Raw genomic sequence first — 6,398 nt, 5'->3', positions numbered from 1 at the left:
AATTAGGGTGTTATAATTTGCTGCTGATGAAAAATTAGGATGTTTCCTATAAAGAATATAAGTTTTGTAAAACCATCTGCTAAATCCTTCCGCACTCCCCCTTCCTAATAAGGGGCTGGTTCCTATCTCAAATCCAGCCCTGTCTTCCTATGCTGTAAGATGTTCCTGTCTTCAGCCCCTTCTCACTCTTCCAGCTTCCCTTTCTCTCCCTGCTCAGGCCTCTCATTTAGTCTGATTAATGAACTGTTGCTGTCATTTCAGTTCAGCCCCAGGATCAGGGGATAGGCATTATGGTGGGAAAGTGAGATTGTGCGTTTGTATGTGTGTTTGGGGAGGGGGGAGGCTGCAGGGACATCCTCATTTGCACAGGAGAGTGGAAGTGGGAACTGAGGTTGGCAGTGGATGGGCCTCCCTGGGCCCAGGTCCTTTGTGACATCATCACGATAATCAGTGAGAACTTCATTATACAGAGTGAGAGTCGGGCTGTTTGGCAGAGCACCAAGGTCCCATTCAGGAACAGAAAGGTTCTGGCCTGGAGATAATGACCAGCCTGAGGCCTCTGGCTTTCTGTGTGCTGGCCTTCAGCTCCCCCTTGGGCACACACACGCATTCATGCAGGCACGCACGCAAGTTCTCTGGGCTTTCAGTCAGCTAAAGAGTGTGTGGGTACGTTCCCGGCCTGGGAGGCTGGTGCACAGAGTGAGGCTGGAGGGCCCGGAAACACATGACTGCCCCTGCTGATTGCTGAGAATAACCAAAGTCTGAGGTTCCCAAGAGCCCATTAGGCCATCACAAGTGCCTCATCTAGAGTAGGAGCTGATTTCCTCCCAACCTTGGAAAGATAAAGGAGCAGGTCTGGGAGTGGCCCAGCTAGCTGAAAACAAGCAAATGGGACTTGCTGCAGGTTAGCTTAGAAGCTTAAGCAGCCCAGGGGCAAATTGGTTTGCTGGCTACATAGTGGAGGGCAGAGTTTGCATGCTTCTCTTCCCTTTGGAACATGAAACCAGTTTGTGCTAAGGACAGGGGTTATGATGGTGTTGTGAGGCTATGAGTGGGCATGGTTTGCTTTTCTCAACCAGTTCCATTGTCCGTGCCTCCTCAAGCGTGTGTTTGCGGGAGAGGGGTTTCATGTCACAGTCATTCTGCTGACATCTGTCTCCTACCTGCTGCGCTGTCAACACTCCTATTCACCACCTAGAATTATGAGTGTTGGTCCTGGCCTCAGCCCAAACGGAATGTGGTGAATGCCATGTTTTCTTTCACTGGTTTCCTCTTAGTTCCCCACAACTACAAAACACATGTGCTGGGCCGCACCTGTGGCTCAAAGGAGTGGGGCACCAACCCCTTATGCTGGAGGTGGTGGGTTCAAACCCAGCCCCAGCCAAAAACTGCAAACAAACAAACAAACAAAAAAACCCCAACACATGTGTCGTAAATGGACCAAAGTGTTGTCCATGGACCAGCCATCTCAGCATCACCTGGGACCTTGTTAGAAATGCAGATTCTTGGGTCTTACTCCAGACCTACTGAATCAGAAGCTCTGAGGACCAGTCCAACAATCTGAATATTATCATAACAAACCTTTCAGGTGATTCTGATACTTGGTACAAGGTAAGATCCCATTGCTATATGTGTAAGTATAACTTGAAATAACAATGTAAGGGAGGACACTAAATTTGAACTGAAATGTAAATAGTACTATTTATAAGTTGATGCAATATAAAAAGGGTCTTTGGTGGGATTTTGCTTCCTTCTCTGGAGGTCCACATGCAGAGGTTAATTTCTTCTCCTACCAAGACAATCTAAGGCATGTACTACATGTATATTCATACGTACACATACACATGTGAACTCAATTCCCACCTTTTCTCCACAGAGGCCACAAGAGTCTTAAATTTGGTTTGTCATTCCTGTGCATGCATTTTTTTTTTTTTTGAGATAGTGTTGCTGTCACCTCGGCTCAAAGACAGTGGCTTCATTATAGCTCACTGCCTCCTAGGCTCAAGCAATACTCCTGCCTTAGTCTCCAGAGTAGCTAGGACTATAGGCGTGCATAATTTTGCCACACTCAGGAGATTTTTGCTATTTTTTGTGTAGAGATGAGATCTCACTCTTGCTCAGGCTGGTCTCAAACTCTTAACCTCAACAGTTCTCCTAGTTCGGCCTCCCAGAGTGCTAGGATTATAGGTATGAGCCACCGCACCTGGCCTATACATGTTTTTATTACATTCTTACTAAGTATTTATGTATGTTTTTAACTTCATATATTTTAGACATACTGCATATAGCTGTTGGTAGTTTGTTTTTTTTCCATCCACAAATCACTGGAGAAAGATAATCATGTTGAAAAATAGACAAAGGAAATAAACATGAAATCACAGAATAAACCTGAATACTAAATAAACATATCAAAAATATTCAACCTCTGACCTTCAAAGTTCTGTAGCAGAAAAGAACTGAAGGGTGGGGGCTGGGTGCCACAGCTGTTTGTATCTCTTCACAGTCAAGATTTAACTCTAATACTGTGGTTTCTTAGGATAGGATAGAGGTTGGCTGATATCAAAACAAAGCTAGCCAAGTTGGTCCTCAGAGTCTCCAGCCAAAACTCTGAAAGGGGCATTTGTAAGGCTATAGGAGATAAGCCACAGTTACAAAGCCTGGAGGTTTGGAAAGAGGCTTATCTCTACTAACTGGGAACGCCAATTCAGTCTCACCCTACCAGTTGTAATAACCAAACAGTAGAAAATAAACACACTATGGACCCAATAGAAGAACTCTGGCAACATAGATAACCAGAGTCGATCAACCTCCACTCCCTAAGAAATGACAAAGGAGACACAACTGAAGATGCCATGCATAGACAAATGGCAGCAATGTCAGAAATCGAATTCAGAATATGAATTGCAAATAAGATAAATAGAATGGAAGACAAGATAGAAATTGAATTCCAAAGAGTAGTTCTAAAGTCGTCTCAAGAAATTAATGAATTCAAAGCCTAAGTCACCAAAGATATGGACATAATGAGAAAAGAGATAGAAGAGCTCAAGGAAACAAAAAAGTTAGTTGAGGAGCTCCAAAATACAGTGGAATTCTTAGCAATAGAGTTGATCAGGCAGAAGAAAGGATCTCTGAAACTGAAGACAAAGCTTTTGAATGTTCCCAAACACTCAGATGCGGACAAATGGAGAGCAAAAACTGATCATTTCCTGAGAGAGTTGTGGGATCACTCCAAAAGATCAAACATTCATCTTATAGGAATTACCAAAGGAGAAGAGGATGGTCCTAAAAGTACAGATGCTTTACTCTAAGATATTTTGGAGGAGAATTTTCCAAGTATTGCAAGAGATACAGAACTTCAGCTAGCAGACAGTTTCAGAACCCCAGCAAGACTCAATCCAAATAAAGCATCTCCTAAACACGTTGTGATTAACATTGCTAAAGTTAAGATGAAGGAGAAAATTCTGCAAGCAGCCAGATGTAAGAAAAGCATCACCTACAAAGGGAGAAATATCAGAATGACTACAGATCTCTCAGCTGAAATGTTTCAAGCCAGAAGAAGATGGTCATCGACCTTCAGTCTCCTAAAACAAAACAACTTCCAGCCCAGGATCCTCTATCCTGCTAAACTGAGTTTCATTTGTGATGGATAAAACAAATACTTTAATGACATAGACATATTGAAGAAATTTGCCATAACTAAACCAGCTCTTCAGGATATTCTCAAACTCATCCTCCACAATGACCAATGCAATGCACTACCTCCAAAGTAAACACACCCAGAAATTTTTTAACAAAACCCAACTTCCAAAGTGGTGAAAGGATTAAAAATGTCCACTGGACATCCAAAAATCATGACACCCAAAACAAAACCAGGCTTATCAATTCTCTCAATTAATGTGAATGGTTTAAATTGTCCTCTAAAGAGGCATAGGCTAGCTGAATGGATACATGAACTCAGACCGGATATCTGCTGCAAGTCTGTGAAGGCAAGGACTTCTATAATACAGGCAGATGGAAGCCAGAAAAAAGCAGGGGTTGCAATTTTAGTAGCAGATACAATTGGCTTTAAACCAACAAAGATAAAGAAAGATAAAGAAGGTCACTTGTGGGGTAAACCCCCACAAAATTTAAATGAAATGTGCTCTTTTAATTCCAGAACTGAGCGAAAAGACTTGTGAGTATTATATGCTTTTGTTGAGGCCCTAAGAGACCTGGAAAAACACGGTGGGGGCCTGCAAGCCAGGCGTAAAAACCTCTTACAGGTAACCCCGACTGTGCAGTCAAGTCAGCCTGTCAGATAAGGGTTGAAACGGCCCATCTGTGCAGAAGACGTGACTCAAAGGTTGATGTGAGTAAAAAGAAAAACTCCATCATAATGATGTTGAGTAAAATACTCCATCATAACTGCAGGGTCTCCAAAGCCATAAGAAAACAGTCATGAAGCCTGTTTCTCCGAAATTTAATTGAGTACATAGAAGAGAAAGGTTTTACTCCTCTGTTTATCCTAACCTTTAACTTCAACAATAGAAGTCAGATAATGTATTGTTCTTTTAGATCTTCCAAGAGGAATAGCCTGAGGCTAGCTTAAGATGGTCGTCTTACTTTCCCGGACTGTCTTTCTTTAGGCTAATCTTATGATGGCTATCTCACATTCCTGGACTTTCTTTTTTTCTTTTCTATAGTTTAAGATAAGAAATGAGGAAGCTAGGATTACTTACTTTCTTTCTTTTCTATAGTTTAAGAAATGAGGATGTTAGGATTATCGATCAATGTGGTATATGTGACTAGCTCCCGATAAAAGGGAGTAGAAAATAAAGACATTTTGCTACATGCCACCTAAGAGTGTGTAGTCATTTCTTGCTTTTAAACAATTCTAGGAGCGAGCTTGCACCCGCGGGCAAGCTGTCCTTCTCTCCCCGCGAAAAAGAACATCAGACAACAGTCACTGCATATTTGTCAAGGGAAACACCCAACATGAAGAGATTTTGATAATGAACATAAAGCACCCTACCAGAATGCTCCTTAATTCATAAAACAGACCCTAATGGATATGAACAACTTGATATCTTCCTGCACTATAATAATTGGAGATTTTAACACCCCTTTGACAGTTTTGGATAGATCCTCCAAGAAGAAACTAAACAAAGAAATGTTAGAGTTAAACCTGACCCTAGAACAAATGGACTTTATAGACCTCTACAGAACATTTCACCCTAATAAAACTGAATATACATTCTTCTCATCATCCCATGGGTCATCCTCCAAAATCGATCATATCCTAGGACACAAGTCTAACCTCAGCAAATTTATAAGTATAGAAATTATTCCTTGTATCTTCTTGGACCACCATGGAATAAAAGTTGAACTCAATAGCAACAGGAATCTTTATACTCAAACAAAGTCATGGAAGCTAAATAATCTTAGGCTGAATGATAGCTGGATCAAAGATGAGATGAAGAAGAAAATCACCAATTTTTTTGAACAAAATGATAATGAAGACATAAATTATCAAAGCCTGTGGGATACTGCAAAAGAAGTCCTAAGAGGGAAATTCATAGCATTGGAAGCCTTCATCAAGAAAACAGAAAGAGAGGAAGCCAACAACTTAATGGACCTTCTCAAGCAACTGGAAAAGGAAGAGCATTACAACCCCAAACCCAGCAGAAGAAAAGAAATAACCAAAATTAGGGCAGAATTAAGTGAAATTGAAAACAAAAGAATCATTCAGAAGATCAATAAGACAAAAAGTTGGTTTTTTTGAAAAGAATCGATAAACCTTTTACCAACTTAGTGAGAAATAGAAAAGTAAATCTCTAATATTGTTTATCAGAAATGATAAAGGAGAAATAACAACAGACACTTCAGAAATTCAAAAAATCCTCAATGATTACTACAAAAATCTCTATTTCCAGAAATATGAAAATCTGAAGGAAATGGACCAATACTCGGAAGCACATCACCTTCTTAAACTCAACCAGAAAGAATTAGAAATTTTGAATAGACCTATATCAACCATTGAAATAGCATCAACAATACGAAATCTCTCTAAAAAGAAAAGTCCAGGACCAGCTGACTTCACACCTGAATTCTATCAAACCTTTCAAGAGGAACTAGTACCTATATTATACAACATTTTCCAAAGCATAGAAAAAGATGGAATACTTCCCAACACATTCTAATAAGCAAATACCACTCTGATACCCAAACCAGGAAAGGATTCAACAAAGAAAGAAAATTATAGACCAATATCATTAATGAATATTGATGCAAAAATATTCAATAAGATCTTAGCAAACAGAATTCAACAACATATCAAAAAAAATATACACCATGATCAAGTTGGTTTTATTCCATGGTTACAGGGTTGGTTCAACATATGCAAATCTATAAATATAATA

This window comes from Otolemur garnettii, unplaced genomic scaffold (assembly GCF_000181295.1).
Source record: "Otolemur garnettii isolate 467f Iridium unplaced genomic scaffold, OtoGar3 scaffold00073, whole genome shotgun sequence".
Classification (NCBI taxonomy): domain Eukaryota; kingdom Metazoa; phylum Chordata; class Mammalia; order Primates; family Galagidae; genus Otolemur; species Otolemur garnettii.
This window is presented reverse-complemented; position numbering follows the sequence as displayed.